Below are 12,311 nucleotides of genomic sequence, written 5' to 3'. Positions count from 1 at the left end.
TTATGTTGTTGGCTTTGGCGACCTGCTGTATTTTTCCTCTCGATTGCCCGAGTTGACCACCTTGGCTTTTGTCAAGAGAGTTGTAAGTAGGGTGCAAGATTGCCTACGGCCACATCACCCTGAATGCGCTCGATCTCGTCTGATCTCGGATGCTAAGCAGGGTCGGGCCTGTTTAGTACCTGGATGGGAGACCGCCTGGGAATACCAGGTGCCGTAGGCTTTTTTCCATTATGTTGTTGGCTTTGGCGACCTGCTGTATTTTTCCTCTCGATTGCCCGAGGTGACCACCTTGGCTTTTGTCAAGAGAGATGTAAGTAGGGTGCAAGATCGCCTACGGCCACATCACCCTGAGTGCGCTCGATCTCGTCTGATCTCAGATGCTAAGCAGGGTCGGACCTGGTTAGTACCTGGATTTGAGACCGCCTGGGAATACCAGGTGCCGTAGGATTTTTTCCATTATGTTGTTGGCTTTGGCGACCTGCTGTATTTTTCCTCTTGATTGCCCGAGGTGACCACCTTGGCTTTTGTCAAGAGAGTTGTAAGTAGGGTGCAAGATCGCCTACGGCCACATCACCCTGAATGCGCTCGATCTCGTTTGATCTCGGATGCTAAGCAGAGTCGGGCCTGGTTAGTACCTTGATGGGAAACCGCCTGGGAATACCAGGTGCCGTAGGCTTTTTTCCATTATGTTGTTGGCTTTGGCGACCTGCTGTATTTTTCCTCTCCATTGCCCGAGGTGACCACCTTGGCTTTTGTCAAGAGAGTTGTAAGTAGGGTGCAAGATCGCCTACGGCCACATCACCCTGAATGCGCTCGATCTCGTCTGATCTCGGATGCTAAGCAGGGTCGGGCCTGGTTAGTACCTGGATGGGAGACCGCCTGGGTATACCATGTGCCGTAGGCTTTTTTCCATTATGTTGTTGGCTTTGGCGACCTGCTGTATTTTTCCTCTCGATTGCCCGAGGTGACCACCTTGGCTTTTGTCAAGAGAGTTGTAAGTAGGGTGCAAGATCGCTTACGGCCACATCACCCTGAATGCGCTCGATCTCGTCTGATCTCGGATGCTAAGCAGGGTCGGGCCTGGTTAGTACCTGGATGGGAGACCGCCTGAGCATACCAGGTGCCGTAGGCTTTTTTCCATTATGTTGTTGGCTTTGGCGACCTGCTGTATTTTTCCTCTCGATTGCCCGAGGTGACCACCTTGGCTTTTGTCAAGAGAGTTGTAAGTAGGGTGCAAGATTGCCTACGGCCACATCACCCTGAATGCGCTCGATCTCGTCTGATCTCGGATGCTAAGCAGGGTCGGGCCTGTTTAGTACCTGGATGGGAGACCGCCTGGGAATACCAGGTGCCGTAGGCTTTTTTCCATTATGTTGTTGGCTTTGGCGACCTGCTGTATTTTTCCTCTCGATTGCCCGAGGTGACCACCTTGGCTTTTGTCAAGAGAGTTGTAAGTAGGGTGCAAGATCGCCTACGCCCACATCACCCTGAATGCGCTCGATCTCGTCTAATCTCGGATGCTAAGCAGGGTCGGGCCTGGTTAGTACCTGGATGGGAGACCGCCTGGGAATACCAGGTGCCGTAGGCTTTTTTCCATTATGTTGTTGGCTTTGGCGACCTGCTGTATTTTTCCTCTCGATTGCTCGAGGTGACCACCTTGGCTTTTGTCAAGAGAGTTGTAAGTAGGGTGCAAGATCGCCTACGGCCACATCACCCTGAATGCGCTCGATCTCGTCTGATCTCGGATGCTAAGCAGGGTCAGGCCTGGTTAGTACCTGGATGGGAGACCGCCTGGGAATACCAGGTGCCGTAGGCTTTTTTCCATTATGTTGTTGGCTTTGGCGACCTGCTGTATTTTTCCTCTCGATTGCCCGAGGTGACCACCTTGGCTTTTGTCAAGAGAGTTGTAAGTAGGGTGCAAGATCGCCTACGGTCACATCACCCTGAATGCGCTTGATCTCGTCTGATCTCGGATGCTAAGCAGGGTCGGGCCTGGTTAGTACCTGGATGGGAGACCGCCTGGGAATACCAGGTGCCGTAGGCTTTTTTCCATTATGTTGTTTTCTTTGGCGACCTGCTGTATTTTTCCTCTCGATTGCCCGAGGTGACCACCTTGGCTTTTGTCAAGAGAGTTGTAAGTAGGGGGCAAGATAGCCTACAGCCACATCACCCTGAATGCGCTCGATCTCGTCTGATCTCGGATGCTAAGCAGGGTCGGGCCTGGTTAGTACCTGGATGGGAGACCACCTGGGAATACCAGGTGCCGTAGGCTTTTTTCCATTATGTTGTTGGCTTTGGCGACCTGCTGTATTTTTCCTCAAGATTGCCCGAGGTGACCACCTTGGCTTTTGTCAAGAGAGTTGTAAGTAGGGTGCAAGATCGTCTATGGCCACATCACACTGAATGCGCTCGATCTCGTCTGATCTCGGATGCTAAGCAGGGTCATGCCTGGTTAGTACCTGGATGGGAGACCGCCTGGGAATACCAGGTGCCGTAGGCTTTTTTCCATTATGTTGTTGGCTTTGGCGACCTGCTGTATTTTTCCTCTCGATTGCCCGAGGTGACCACCTTGGCTTTTGTCATGAGAGTTGTAAGTAGGGTGCAAGATCGCCTACAGCCATATCACCCTGAATGCGCTTGATCTCGTCTGATCTCGGATGCTAAGCAGGGTCGGGCCTGGTTAGTACCTGGATGGGAGACCGCCTGGGAATACCAGGTGCCGTAGGCTTTTTTCCATTATGTTGTTGGCTATGGCGACCTGCTGTATTTTTCCTCTCGATTGACCGAGGTGACCACCTTAGCTTTTGTCAAGAGAGTTGTAAGTAGGGTGCAAGATCGCCTACGGCCACATCACCCTGAATGCGCTCGATCTCATCTGATCTCGGATGCTAAGCAGGGTCGGGCCTGGTTAGTACCTGGATGGGAGACCGCCTGAGCATACCAGGTGCCATAGGCTTTTTTCCATTATGTTGTTGGCTGTGGCGACCTGCTGTATTTTTCCTCTCGATTGCCCGAGGTGACCACCTTGGCTTTTGTCAAGAGAGTTGTAAGTAGGGTGCAAGATTGCTTACGGACACATCACCCTGAATGCGCTCGATCTCGTCTGATCTCGGATGCTAAGCAGGGTCGGGCCTGGTTAGTACCTGGATGGGAAACCGCCTGGGGATACCAGGTGCCGTAGCCTTTTTTCCATTATGTTGTTGGCTTTGGCGACCTGCTGTATTTTTCCTCTCGATTGCTCGAGGTGACCACCTTGGCTTTTGTCAAGAGAGTTGTAAGTAGGGGGCAAGATCGCCTACGGCCACATCACCCTGAATGCGCTCGATCTCGTCTGATCTCGGATGCTAAGCAGGGTCGGGCCTGGTTAGTACCTGAATGGGAGACCGCCTGGGAATACCAGGTGCCGTAGGCTTTTTTCCATTATGTTGTTGGCTTTGGCGACCTGCTGTATTTTTCATCTCGATTGCCCGAGGTGACCACCTTGGCTTTTGTCAAGAGAGTTGTAAGTAGGGGGCAAGATTGCCTACGGCCACATCACCCTGAATGCGCTCGATCTCGTCTGATTTCGGATGCTAAGCAGCGTCAGGCCTGGTTAGTACCTGGATGGGAGACCGCCTGGGAATACCAGTTGCCGTAGGCTTTTTTCCATTATGTTGTTGAATTTGGCGACCTGCTGTATTTTTCCTCTTGATTGCCCGAGATGACCACCTTGGCTTTTGTCAAGAGAGTTGTAAGTAGTGTGCAAGATCGCCTACGACCACATCACCCTGAATGCGCTCGATCTCGTCTGATCGCGGATGCTAAGCAGGGTCGGGTCTAGTTAGTACCTGGATGGGAGACCGCCTGGGAATATCAGGTGCCGTAGGCTTTTTTCCATTATGTTGTTGGCTTTGGCGACCTGCTGTATTGTTCCTCTCGTTTGCCCGAGGTGACCACCTTGGCTTTTGTCAAGAGAGTTGTAAGTAGGGTACAAGATCGCCTCCAGCCACATTACCCTGAATGCGCTCGATCTCGTCTGATCTCGGATGCTAAGCAGGGTCGGGCCTGGTTAGTACCTGGATGGGAGACCGCCTGAGCATACCAGGTGCCGTAGGCTTTTTTCCATTATGTTGTTGGCTTTGGCGACCTGCTGTATTTTTCCTCTCGATTGCCCGAGGGGACCACCTTGGCTTTTGTCAAGAGAGTTGTAAGTAGGGTGCAAGATTGCCTACGGCCACATCACCCTGAATGCACTCGATCTCGTCTGATCTCGGATGCTAAGCAGGGTCAGGCCTGATTAATACCTGGATGGGAGACCGCCTGGGAATACCAGGTGCCGTAGGCTTTTTTCCATTATGTTGTTGGCTTTGGCGACCTGCTGTATTTTTCCTCTTGATTGCCCGAGGTGACCACCTTGGTTTTTGTCAAGAGAGTTGTAAGTAGGGTGCAAGATCGCCTACGGCCACATCACCCTGAATGCAGCTTGATCTCGTCTGATCTCGCATGCTAAGCAGGGTGGGGCCTGGTTAGTACCTGGATGGGAGACCGCCTGGGAATACCAGGTGCCGTAGGCTTTTTTCCATTATGTTGTTGGCTTTGGCGACCTGCTGTATTTTTCCTCTCGATTTCCCGAGGTGACCACCTTGGCTTTTGTCAAGAGAGTTGTAAGTAGGGTGCAAGGTCGCCTACGGCCACATCACCCTGAATCCGCTTGATCTCGTCTGATTTTGGATGCTAAGCAGGGTCGGGCCTGGTCAGTACCTGGATGGGAGACCGCCTGGGAATACCAGGTGCCGTAGGCTTTTTTCCATTATGTTGTTGGCTTTGGCGACCTGCTGTATTTTTCCTCTCGATTGCCCGAGGTGACCACCTTGGCTTTTGTCAAGAGAGTTGTAAGTAGGGTGCAAGGTCGCCTACGGCCACATCACCCTGAATCCGCTTGATCTCGTCTGATTTTGGATGCTAAGCAGGGTCGGGCCTGGTCAGTACCTGGATGGGAGACCGCCTGGGAATACCAGGTGCCGTAGGCTTTTTTCCATTATGTTGTTGGCTTTGGCGACCTGCTGTATTTTTCCTCTCGTTTGACCGAGGTGACCACCTTAGCTTTTGTCAAGAGAGTTGTAAGTAGGGTGCAAGAACGCGTACGGCCACATCACCCTGAATGCGCTCGATCTCGTCTGATCTCGGATGCTAAGCAGGGTCGGGCCTGGTTAGTACCTGGATGGGAGACCGCCTGAGCATACCAGGTGCCGTAGGCTTTTTTCCATTATGTTGTTGGCTTTGGCGACCTGCTGTATTTTTCCTCTCGATTACCCGAGGTGACCACCTTGGCTTTTGTCAAGAGAGTTGTAAGTAGGGTGCAAGATTGCCTACGGCCACATCACCCTGAATGCGCTCGATCTCGTCTGATCTCGGATGCTAAGCAGGGTCGGGCCTGGTTAGTACCTTGATGGGAGACCGCCTGGGGATACCAGGTGCCGTAGGCTTTTTTCCATTATGTTGTTGGCTTTGGCGACCTGCTGTATTTTTCCTCTTGATTGCCCGAGGTGACCACCTTGGCTTTTGTCAAGAGAGTTGTAAGTAGGTGGCAAGATCGCCTACGGCCACATCACCCTGAATGCGCTTGATCTCGTCTGATCTCAGATGATAAGCAGGGTCAGGCCTGGTTAGTACCTGGATGGGAGACCGCCTGGGAATACCAGGTGCCGTAGGCTTTTTTCCATTATGTTGTTGGCTTTGGCGACCTGCTGTATTTTTCCTCTCGATTGCCCGAGGTGACCACCTTGGCTTTTGTCAAGAGAGTTGTAAGTAGGGGGCAAGATAGCCGACGGCCACATCACCCTGAACGCGCTCGATCTCGTCTGATCTCGGATGCTAAGCAGGGTCGGGTCTGGTTAGTACCTGGATGGGAGACCGCCTGGGAATACCAGGTGCCGAAGGCTTTTTTCCATTATGTTGTTGGCTTTGGCGACCTGCTGTATTTTTCCTCAAGAATGCCCGAGGTGACCACCTTGGCTTTTGTCAAGAGAGTTGTAAGTAGGGTGCAAGACCACCTACGGCCACATCACCCTGAATTCGCTCGATCTCGTCTGATCTCGGATGCTAAGCAGGGTCAGGCCTGGTTAGTACCTGGATGGGAGACCGCCTGGGAATACCAGGTGCCGTAGGCTTTTTTCCATTATGTTGTTGGCTTTGGCAACCTGCTGTATTTTTCCTCTCGATTGCTCGAGGTGACCACCTTGGCTTTTGTCAAGAGAGTTGTAAGTAGGGTGCAAGATCGGGTACGGCCACATCACCCTGAATGCGCTCAATCTCATCTGATCTTGGATGCTAAGCAGGGTCGGGCCTGGTTAGTACCTGGATGGGAGACCGCCTGAGCATACCAGGTGCCGTAGGCTTTTTTCCATTATGTTGTTGGCTTTGGCGACCTGCTGTATTTTTCCTCTCGATTGCCCGAGGTGACCACCTTGGCTTTTGTCAAGAGAGTTTTAAGTAGGGTGCAAGATTGCCTACGGCCACATCACCCTGAATGCGCTCGATCTCGTCTGATCTCGGATGCTAAGCAGGGTCGGGCCTGGTTAGTACCTGGATGGGAGACCGCCTGGGAATATCAGGTGCCGTAGGCTTTTTTCCATTATGTTGTTGGCTTTGGCGACCTGCTGTATTTTTCCTCTCGATTGCCCGAGGTGACCACCTTGGCTTTTGTCAAGAGAGTTGTAAGTAGGGGGCAATATAGCCTACGGCCACATCACCCTGAATGCACTCGATCTCGTCTGATCTCGGATGCTAAGCAGGGTCGAGCCTGGTTAGTACCTGGATGGGAGACCGCCTGAGCATACCAGGTGCCGTAGGCTTTTTTCCATTATGTTGTTGGCTTTGGCGACCTGCTGTATTTTTCCTCTCGATTGCTCGAGGTGACCACCTTGGCTTTTGTCAAGAGAGTTGTAAGTAGGTGGCAAGATCGCCTGCGGCCACATCACCCTGAATGCGCTCGATCTCGTCTGATCTCAGATGCTAAGCAGGGTCAGGCCTGGTTAGTACCTGGATGGGAGACCGCCTGGGAATACCAGGTGCCGTAGGGTTTTTTCCATTATGTTGTTGGCTTTGGCGACCTGCTGTATTTTTCCTCTCGATTGCCCGAGGTTACCACCTTGGGTTTTGTCAAGAGAGTTTTTAAGTAGGGTGCAAGATCGCCTATGGCCACATCACCCTGAATGCGCTCGATTTCGTCTGATCTCGGATGCTAAGCAGGGTCGGGCCTGGTTAATACCTGGATGGGAGACCCCCTGGGAATACCAGGTGCCGTAGGCTTTTTTCCATTATGTTGTTGGCTTTGGCGACCGGCTGTATTTTTCCTCTCAATTCCCCGAGGTGACCACCTTGGCTTTTGTCAAGAGAGTTGTAAGTAAGTTGCAAGATCGCCTACGGCCACATCACCCTGAATGCGCTCGATCTCGTCTGATCTCGGATGCTAAGCAGGGTCGGGCCTGGATGGGAGACCGCCTGGGAATACTAGGTTTCGTAGTCTTTTTTCCATTATGTTGTTGGCTTTGGCGACCTGCTGTATTTTTCCTCTCGATTGCCCGAGGTGACCACCTTGGCTTTTGTCAAGAGAGTTGTAAGTAGGGTGCAAGATCGCCTACGGCCACATCACCCTGAATGCGCTCGATCTCGTCTGATCTCGGATGCTAAGCAGGGTCGGGCCTGGTTAGTACCTGGATGGGAGACCGCCTGGGAATACCAGGTGCCGTAGGCTTTTTTCCATTATGTTGTTGGCTTTGGCGACTTGCTGTATTTTTCCTCTCGATTGCCCGAGGTGACCACCTTGGCTTTTGTCAAGAGAGTTGTAAGTAGGGTGCATGACCGCCTACGGCCACATCACCCTGAATGCGCTCGACTCTCGGATGCTAAGCAGGGTCGGGCCTGGTTAGTACCTGGATGGGAGACCGCCTGGGAATGCCAGGTGCCGTAGGCTTTTTTCCATTATGTTGTTGGCTTTGGCGACCTGCTGTATTTTTCCTCTCGATTGCCCGAGGTGACCACCTTGGCTTTTGTCAAGAAAGTTGTAAGTAGGGTGCAAGATCGCCTACGGCCACATCACCCTGAATGCGCTCGATCTCGTCTGATCTCGGCTGCTAAGCAGGGTCGGGCCTGGTTAGTACCTGGTTGGGAGACTGCCTGGGAATAACAGGTGCCGTAGGATTTTTTCCATTATGTTGTTGGCTTTGGCGACCTGCTGTATTTTTCCTCTCGATTGCCCGAGGTGACCACCTTGGCTTTTGTGAAGAGAGTTGTAAGTAGGGTGTAAGATCGCCTACGGCCACATCACCCTGAATGCGCTCAATCTCATCTGCTCTCGGATGTTTAGCAGGGTCGGGCCTGGTCAGTACCTGGATGGGAGACCGCCTGGGAATACCAGGTGCCGTAGGCTTTTTTCCATTATGTTTTTTGGTTTTGGCGACCTGCTGTATTCTTCCTCTCGATTGCCCGAGGTGACCACCTTGGCTTTTGTCAAGAGATTTGTAAGTAGGGTGCAAGATCGCCTACGGCCACATCACCCTGAATGCGTTCGATCTTGTCTAATCTCGGATGCTAAGCAGGGTCGGGCCTGGTTAGTACCTGGATGGGTGACCGCCTGGGAATACCAGGTGCCGTAGGTTTTTTTCCATTATGTTGTTGGCTTTGGCGACCTGCTGTATTTTTCCTCTCTATTGCCCGAGGTGACCACCTTGGCTTTTGTCAAGAGAGTTGTAAGTAGGGTGCAAGATCGCTTACGGCCACATCACCCTGAATGCGCTCAATCTCGTCTGATCTCGGATGCTAAGCAGGGTCGGGCCTGGTTAGTACCTGGATGGGAGACCGTCTGGGAATACCAGGTGCTGTAGGCTTTTTTCCATTATGTTGTTGGCTTTGGCGACCTGCTTTATTTTTCCTCTTGATTGCCCGAGGTGACCACCTTGGCTTTTGTCAAGAGAGTTGTAAGTAGGGTGCAAGATTGCCTACGGCCACATCACCCTGAATGCACTCGATCTTTTCTGATCTCGGATCCTAAGCAGGGTCGGGCCTGGTTAGTACCTGGATGGGAGACCGCCTGGGAATATCAGGTGCCATAGGCTTTTTTCCATTATGTTGTTGGCTTTGGCGACCTGCTGTATTTTTCCTCTCCATTGCCCGAGGTGACCACCTTGGCTTTTGTCAAGAGAGTTGTAAGTAGGGTACAAGATCGCCTACGGCCACATCACCCTGAATGCGCTCGATCTCTTCTGATCTCGGATGCTAAGCAGGGTCGGGCCTGGTTAGTACCTGGATGGGAGACCGCCTGGGAATACCAGGTGCCGTAGGCTTTTTTCCATCATGTTGTTGGCTTTGGCTACCTGCTGTATTTTTCCTCTCGATTCCCCGAGGTGACCACCTTGGCTTTTGTCAACAGAGTTGTAAGTAGGGTGCAAGATTGCCTACGGCCACATCACCCTGAATGCGCTCGATCTCGTCTGATCTCGGATGCTAAGCAGGGTCGGGCCTGGTTAGTACCTGGTTGGGAGACCGCCTGGGAATACTAGGTGCCGTAGGCTTTTCCATTATGTTGTTGGCTTTGGCGATCTGCTGTATTTTTCCTCTCGTTTGCCCGAGGTGACCACCTTGGCTTTTGTCAAGAGAGTTGTAAGTAGGGTGCAAGATCGCCTACGGCCACATCACCCTGAATGCGCTCGATCTCGTCTGATCTCGGATGCTAAGCAGGGTCGGGCCTGGTTAGTACCTGGATGGGAGACCGCCTGGGAATACCAGGTGCCGTAGGCTTTTTTCCATTATGTTGTTGGCTTTGGCGACCTGCTTTATTTTTCCTCTCGATTGCCCGAGGTGACCACCTTGGCTTTTGTCAAGAGAGTTGTAAGTAGGGTGCAAGATCGCCTACGGCCACATCACCCTGAATGCGCTCGATCTCGTCTGATCTCGGATGCTAAGCAGGGTCGGGCCTGGTTAGTACCTGGATGGGAGACCGCCTGGGAATACCAGGTGCCGTAGGCTTTTTTCCATTATGTTGTTGGCTTTGGCGACCTGCTGTATTTTTCCTCTCGATTGCCCGAGGTGACCACCTTGGCTTTTGTCAACAGAGTTGTAAGTAGGGTGCAAGATTGCCTACGGCCACATCACCCTGAATGCGCTCGATCTCGTCTGATCTCGGATGCTAAGCAGGTTCGGGCCTGGTTAGTACCTGGGTGGGAGACCGCCTGGGAATATCAGGTGCCATAGGCTTTTTTCCATTATGTTGTTGGCTTTGGCGACCTGCTGTATTTTTCCTCTCCATTGCCCGAGGTGACCACCTTGGCTTTTGTCAAGAGAGTTGTAAGTAGGGTACAAGATCGCCTACGGCCACATCACCCTGAATGCGCTCGATCTCTTCTGATCTCGGATGCTAAGCAGGGTCGGGCCTGGTTAGTACCTGGATGGGAGACCGCCTGGGAATACCAGGTGCCGTAGGCTTTTTTCCATTATGTTGTTGGTTTTGGCGACCTGCTGTATTCTTCCTCTCGATTGCCCGAGTTGACCACCTTGGCTTTTGTCAAGAGAGTTGTAAGTAGGGTGCAAGATCGCCTCCGGCCATATCACCCTGAATGCGCTCGATCTCGTCTAATCTCGGATGCTAAGCAGGGTCGGGCCTGGTTAGTACCTGGATGGGTGACCGCCTGGGAATACCAGGTGCCGTAGGTTTTTTTTCATTATGTTCTTGGCTTTGGCGACCTGCTGTATTTTTCCTCTCGATTGCCCGAGGTGACCACCTTGGCTTTTGTCAAGAGAATTGTAAGTAGGGTGCAAGATCGCCTACGGCCACATCACCCTGAATGCGCTCGATCTCGTCTGATCTCGGATGCTAAGCAGGGTCGGGCTTGGTTAGTACCTGGATGGGAGACCGCCTGGGAATACCAGGCGCCGTAGGCTTTTTTCCATTATGTTGTTGGCTTTGGCGACCTGCTGTATTTTTCCTCTCGATTGCCCGAGGTGACCACCTTGGCTTTTGTCAAGAGAGATGTAAGTAGGGTGCAAGATTGCCTACGGCCACATCACCCTGAATGCGCTCGATCTCGTCTGATCTCGGATGCTAAGCAGCGTCGGGCCTGGTTAGTACCTGGATGGGAGACCGCCTGGGAATACCAGGTGCCGTAGGCTTTTTTCCATCATGTTGTTGGCTTTGGCGACCTGCTGTATTTTTCCTCTCGATTCCCCGAGGTGACCACCTTGGCTTTTGTCAAGAGAGTTGTAAGTAGGGTGCAAGATCGCCTACGGCCACATCACCCTGAATGCGCTCGATCTCGTCTGATCTCGGATGCTAAGCAGGGTCGGGCTTGGTTAGTACCTGGATGGGAGACCGCCTGGGAATACCAGGTGCCGTAGGCTTTTTTCCATTATGTTGTTGGCTTTGGCGACCTGCTGTATTTTTCCTCTCGATTGCCCGAGGTGACCACCTTGGCTTTTGTCAAGAGAGATGTAAGTAGGGTGCAAGATTGCCTATGGCCACATCACCCTGAATGCACTCGATCTCGTCTGATCTCGGATGCTAAGCAGGGTCGGGCCTGGTTAGTACCTGGATGGGAGACCGCCTGGGAATACCAGGTGCCGTAGGCTTTTTTCCATCATGTTGTTGGCTTTGGCTACCTGCTGTATTTTTCCTCTCGATTCCCCGAGGTGACCACCTTGGCTTTTGTCAACAGAGTTGTAAGTAGGGTGCAAGATTGCCTACGGCCACATCACCCTGAATGCGCTCGATCTCGTCTGATCTCGGATGCTAAGCAGGGTCGGGCCTGGTTAGTACCTGGATGGGAGAGCGCCTGGGAGTGCCAGGTGCCGTAGGCTTTTTTCCATTATGTTGTTGGTTTTGGCTACCTGCTGTATTTTTCCTCTCGATTGCCCGAGGTGACCACCTTGGCTTTTGTCAAGAGAGTTGTAAGTAGGGAGCAAGATCGCCTACGGCTACATCACCCTGAATGCGCTCGATCTCGTCTGATCTCGGATTCTAAGCAGGGTCGGGCCTGGTTAGTACCTGGATGGGAGACTCCCTGGGAATACCAGGTGCCGTAGGCTTTTTTCCATTATGTTGTTGGCTTTGGCGACCTGCTGTATTTTTCCTCTCGATTGCCCGAGGTGACCACCTTGGCTTTTGTCAAGAGAGTTGTAAGTAGGGTGCAAGATCGCCTATGGCCACATCACCCTGAATGCGCTCGATCTCGTCTGATCTCGGATGCTAAGCAGGGTTGGGCCTGGTTAGTACCTGGATGGGAGACCGCCTGGGAATACCAGGTGCCGTAGGCTTTTTTCCATCATGTTGTTGGCTTTGG

The 12,311-nt window shown here is 52.3% G+C and overlaps 30 non-coding genes and 23 pseudogenes across 30 annotated transcripts; all 53 read left to right on the top strand.

The window, feature by feature from the left end:
* The first annotated feature begins 101 nt into the window (after positions 1–101).
* Positions 102–220, top strand: LOC143950216 (5S ribosomal RNA). The gene has a single exon (XR_013265639.1). It is a non-coding gene; the product is annotated as a 5S ribosomal RNA (ribosomal RNA).
* Positions 221–329: 109 nt separating this feature from the next.
* On the top strand, positions 330–448 carry LOC143948694 (5S ribosomal RNA; annotated as a pseudogene).
* Positions 449–557: 109 nt separating this feature from the next.
* On the top strand, positions 558–676 carry LOC143953547 (5S ribosomal RNA). Its single transcript, XR_013268619.1, has one exon. It is a non-coding gene; the product is annotated as a 5S ribosomal RNA (ribosomal RNA).
* A 109-nt stretch (positions 677–785) lies between these two features.
* On the top strand, positions 786–904 carry LOC143954532 (5S ribosomal RNA). Its single transcript, XR_013269514.1, has one exon. It is a non-coding gene; the product is annotated as a 5S ribosomal RNA (ribosomal RNA).
* Positions 905–1,013: 109 nt separating this feature from the next.
* LOC143954691 (5S ribosomal RNA) lies at positions 1,014–1,132 on the top strand. Its single transcript, XR_013269656.1, has one exon. It is a non-coding gene; the product is annotated as a 5S ribosomal RNA (ribosomal RNA).
* Positions 1,133–1,241: 109 nt separating this feature from the next.
* Positions 1,242–1,360, top strand: LOC143950215 (5S ribosomal RNA). The gene has a single exon (XR_013265638.1). It is a non-coding gene; the product is annotated as a 5S ribosomal RNA (ribosomal RNA).
* A 109-nt stretch (positions 1,361–1,469) lies between these two features.
* On the top strand, positions 1,470–1,588 carry LOC143943546 (5S ribosomal RNA; annotated as a pseudogene).
* Positions 1,589–1,697: 109 nt separating this feature from the next.
* On the top strand, positions 1,698–1,816 carry LOC143951395 (5S ribosomal RNA). Its single transcript, XR_013266671.1, has one exon. It is a non-coding gene; the product is annotated as a 5S ribosomal RNA (ribosomal RNA).
* Positions 1,817–1,925: 109 nt separating this feature from the next.
* LOC143950876 (5S ribosomal RNA) lies at positions 1,926–2,044 on the top strand. The gene has a single exon (XR_013266202.1). It is a non-coding gene; the product is annotated as a 5S ribosomal RNA (ribosomal RNA).
* Positions 2,045–2,153: 109 nt separating this feature from the next.
* On the top strand, positions 2,154–2,272 carry LOC143951238 (5S ribosomal RNA). The gene has a single exon (XR_013266529.1). It is a non-coding gene; the product is annotated as a 5S ribosomal RNA (ribosomal RNA).
* A 109-nt stretch (positions 2,273–2,381) lies between these two features.
* On the top strand, positions 2,382–2,500 carry LOC143945070 (5S ribosomal RNA; annotated as a pseudogene).
* Positions 2,501–2,609: 109 nt separating this feature from the next.
* Positions 2,610–2,728, top strand: LOC143951356 (5S ribosomal RNA). Its single transcript, XR_013266636.1, has one exon. It is a non-coding gene; the product is annotated as a 5S ribosomal RNA (ribosomal RNA).
* A 109-nt stretch (positions 2,729–2,837) lies between these two features.
* Positions 2,838–2,956, top strand: LOC143943635 (5S ribosomal RNA; annotated as a pseudogene).
* A 109-nt stretch (positions 2,957–3,065) lies between these two features.
* On the top strand, positions 3,066–3,184 carry LOC143946749 (5S ribosomal RNA; annotated as a pseudogene).
* A 109-nt stretch (positions 3,185–3,293) lies between these two features.
* Positions 3,294–3,412, top strand: LOC143947698 (5S ribosomal RNA). Its single transcript, XR_013265328.1, has one exon. It is a non-coding gene; the product is annotated as a 5S ribosomal RNA (ribosomal RNA).
* A 109-nt stretch (positions 3,413–3,521) lies between these two features.
* Positions 3,522–3,640, top strand: LOC143947310 (5S ribosomal RNA; annotated as a pseudogene).
* A 109-nt stretch (positions 3,641–3,749) lies between these two features.
* Positions 3,750–3,868, top strand: LOC143947086 (5S ribosomal RNA; annotated as a pseudogene).
* Positions 3,869–3,977: 109 nt separating this feature from the next.
* On the top strand, positions 3,978–4,096 carry LOC143947716 (5S ribosomal RNA; annotated as a pseudogene).
* Positions 4,097–4,205: 109 nt separating this feature from the next.
* On the top strand, positions 4,206–4,324 carry LOC143953478 (5S ribosomal RNA). The gene has a single exon (XR_013268556.1). It is a non-coding gene; the product is annotated as a 5S ribosomal RNA (ribosomal RNA).
* A 109-nt stretch (positions 4,325–4,433) lies between these two features.
* Positions 4,434–4,553, top strand: LOC143954992 (5S ribosomal RNA; annotated as a pseudogene).
* A 109-nt stretch (positions 4,554–4,662) lies between these two features.
* On the top strand, positions 4,663–4,781 carry LOC143945555 (5S ribosomal RNA; annotated as a pseudogene).
* Positions 4,782–4,890: 109 nt separating this feature from the next.
* LOC143945554 (5S ribosomal RNA) lies at positions 4,891–5,009 on the top strand (annotated as a pseudogene).
* A 109-nt stretch (positions 5,010–5,118) lies between these two features.
* LOC143944444 (5S ribosomal RNA) lies at positions 5,119–5,237 on the top strand (annotated as a pseudogene).
* Positions 5,238–5,346: 109 nt separating this feature from the next.
* LOC143952073 (5S ribosomal RNA) lies at positions 5,347–5,465 on the top strand. The gene has a single exon (XR_013267285.1). It is a non-coding gene; the product is annotated as a 5S ribosomal RNA (ribosomal RNA).
* A 109-nt stretch (positions 5,466–5,574) lies between these two features.
* On the top strand, positions 5,575–5,693 carry LOC143953241 (5S ribosomal RNA). The gene has a single exon (XR_013268341.1). It is a non-coding gene; the product is annotated as a 5S ribosomal RNA (ribosomal RNA).
* A 109-nt stretch (positions 5,694–5,802) lies between these two features.
* Positions 5,803–5,921, top strand: LOC143944252 (5S ribosomal RNA; annotated as a pseudogene).
* Positions 5,922–6,030: 109 nt separating this feature from the next.
* LOC143955003 (5S ribosomal RNA) lies at positions 6,031–6,149 on the top strand (annotated as a pseudogene).
* A 109-nt stretch (positions 6,150–6,258) lies between these two features.
* LOC143946473 (5S ribosomal RNA) lies at positions 6,259–6,377 on the top strand (annotated as a pseudogene).
* A 109-nt stretch (positions 6,378–6,486) lies between these two features.
* LOC143947538 (5S ribosomal RNA) lies at positions 6,487–6,605 on the top strand. The gene has a single exon (XR_013265313.1). It is a non-coding gene; the product is annotated as a 5S ribosomal RNA (ribosomal RNA).
* A 109-nt stretch (positions 6,606–6,714) lies between these two features.
* LOC143951320 (5S ribosomal RNA) lies at positions 6,715–6,833 on the top strand. Its single transcript, XR_013266603.1, has one exon. It is a non-coding gene; the product is annotated as a 5S ribosomal RNA (ribosomal RNA).
* Positions 6,834–6,942: 109 nt separating this feature from the next.
* Positions 6,943–7,061, top strand: LOC143945787 (5S ribosomal RNA; annotated as a pseudogene).
* Positions 7,062–7,171: 110 nt separating this feature from the next.
* Positions 7,172–7,290, top strand: LOC143954066 (5S ribosomal RNA). Its single transcript, XR_013269091.1, has one exon. It is a non-coding gene; the product is annotated as a 5S ribosomal RNA (ribosomal RNA).
* A 326-nt stretch (positions 7,291–7,616) lies between these two features.
* On the top strand, positions 7,617–7,735 carry LOC143952802 (5S ribosomal RNA). The gene has a single exon (XR_013267944.1). It is a non-coding gene; the product is annotated as a 5S ribosomal RNA (ribosomal RNA).
* A 109-nt stretch (positions 7,736–7,844) lies between these two features.
* Positions 7,845–7,954, top strand: LOC143947238 (5S ribosomal RNA; annotated as a pseudogene).
* Positions 7,955–8,063: 109 nt separating this feature from the next.
* On the top strand, positions 8,064–8,182 carry LOC143944885 (5S ribosomal RNA; annotated as a pseudogene).
* Positions 8,183–8,291: 109 nt separating this feature from the next.
* Positions 8,292–8,410, top strand: LOC143945420 (5S ribosomal RNA; annotated as a pseudogene).
* Positions 8,411–8,520: 110 nt separating this feature from the next.
* Positions 8,521–8,639, top strand: LOC143945351 (5S ribosomal RNA; annotated as a pseudogene).
* Positions 8,640–8,748: 109 nt separating this feature from the next.
* On the top strand, positions 8,749–8,867 carry LOC143954334 (5S ribosomal RNA). Its single transcript, XR_013269335.1, has one exon. It is a non-coding gene; the product is annotated as a 5S ribosomal RNA (ribosomal RNA).
* A 109-nt stretch (positions 8,868–8,976) lies between these two features.
* On the top strand, positions 8,977–9,095 carry LOC143945862 (5S ribosomal RNA; annotated as a pseudogene).
* A 109-nt stretch (positions 9,096–9,204) lies between these two features.
* LOC143946839 (5S ribosomal RNA) lies at positions 9,205–9,323 on the top strand. Its single transcript, XR_013265248.1, has one exon. It is a non-coding gene; the product is annotated as a 5S ribosomal RNA (ribosomal RNA).
* A 109-nt stretch (positions 9,324–9,432) lies between these two features.
* On the top strand, positions 9,433–9,551 carry LOC143951588 (5S ribosomal RNA). Its single transcript, XR_013266846.1, has one exon. It is a non-coding gene; the product is annotated as a 5S ribosomal RNA (ribosomal RNA).
* A 107-nt stretch (positions 9,552–9,658) lies between these two features.
* Positions 9,659–9,777, top strand: LOC143952790 (5S ribosomal RNA). Its single transcript, XR_013267933.1, has one exon. It is a non-coding gene; the product is annotated as a 5S ribosomal RNA (ribosomal RNA).
* Positions 9,778–9,886: 109 nt separating this feature from the next.
* On the top strand, positions 9,887–10,005 carry LOC143952778 (5S ribosomal RNA). The gene has a single exon (XR_013267922.1). It is a non-coding gene; the product is annotated as a 5S ribosomal RNA (ribosomal RNA).
* A 109-nt stretch (positions 10,006–10,114) lies between these two features.
* LOC143943953 (5S ribosomal RNA) lies at positions 10,115–10,233 on the top strand (annotated as a pseudogene).
* Positions 10,234–10,342: 109 nt separating this feature from the next.
* LOC143946827 (5S ribosomal RNA) lies at positions 10,343–10,461 on the top strand. The gene has a single exon (XR_013265247.1). It is a non-coding gene; the product is annotated as a 5S ribosomal RNA (ribosomal RNA).
* Positions 10,462–10,570: 109 nt separating this feature from the next.
* On the top strand, positions 10,571–10,689 carry LOC143954365 (5S ribosomal RNA). Its single transcript, XR_013269363.1, has one exon. It is a non-coding gene; the product is annotated as a 5S ribosomal RNA (ribosomal RNA).
* A 109-nt stretch (positions 10,690–10,798) lies between these two features.
* On the top strand, positions 10,799–10,917 carry LOC143951472 (5S ribosomal RNA). Its single transcript, XR_013266741.1, has one exon. It is a non-coding gene; the product is annotated as a 5S ribosomal RNA (ribosomal RNA).
* A 109-nt stretch (positions 10,918–11,026) lies between these two features.
* Positions 11,027–11,145, top strand: LOC143951677 (5S ribosomal RNA). The gene has a single exon (XR_013266927.1). It is a non-coding gene; the product is annotated as a 5S ribosomal RNA (ribosomal RNA).
* Positions 11,146–11,254: 109 nt separating this feature from the next.
* On the top strand, positions 11,255–11,373 carry LOC143949945 (5S ribosomal RNA). The gene has a single exon (XR_013265534.1). It is a non-coding gene; the product is annotated as a 5S ribosomal RNA (ribosomal RNA).
* Positions 11,374–11,482: 109 nt separating this feature from the next.
* LOC143951219 (5S ribosomal RNA) lies at positions 11,483–11,601 on the top strand. Its single transcript, XR_013266511.1, has one exon. It is a non-coding gene; the product is annotated as a 5S ribosomal RNA (ribosomal RNA).
* A 109-nt stretch (positions 11,602–11,710) lies between these two features.
* Positions 11,711–11,829, top strand: LOC143954529 (5S ribosomal RNA). Its single transcript, XR_013269512.1, has one exon. It is a non-coding gene; the product is annotated as a 5S ribosomal RNA (ribosomal RNA).
* A 109-nt stretch (positions 11,830–11,938) lies between these two features.
* Positions 11,939–12,057, top strand: LOC143943451 (5S ribosomal RNA; annotated as a pseudogene).
* A 109-nt stretch (positions 12,058–12,166) lies between these two features.
* Positions 12,167–12,285, top strand: LOC143943712 (5S ribosomal RNA). The gene has a single exon (XR_013264959.1). It is a non-coding gene; the product is annotated as a 5S ribosomal RNA (ribosomal RNA).
* Positions 12,286–12,311: the final 26 nt, after the last annotated feature.

This window comes from Lithobates pipiens, unplaced genomic scaffold, assembly GCF_037356315.1.
Source record: "Lithobates pipiens isolate NorthernLeopardFrog02 unplaced genomic scaffold, aLitPip1_a1.2 Scaffold_30, whole genome shotgun sequence".
Lineage (NCBI taxonomy): Eukaryota > Metazoa > Chordata > Amphibia > Anura > Ranidae > Lithobates > Lithobates pipiens.
This window is presented reverse-complemented; position numbering and strand designations above follow the sequence as displayed.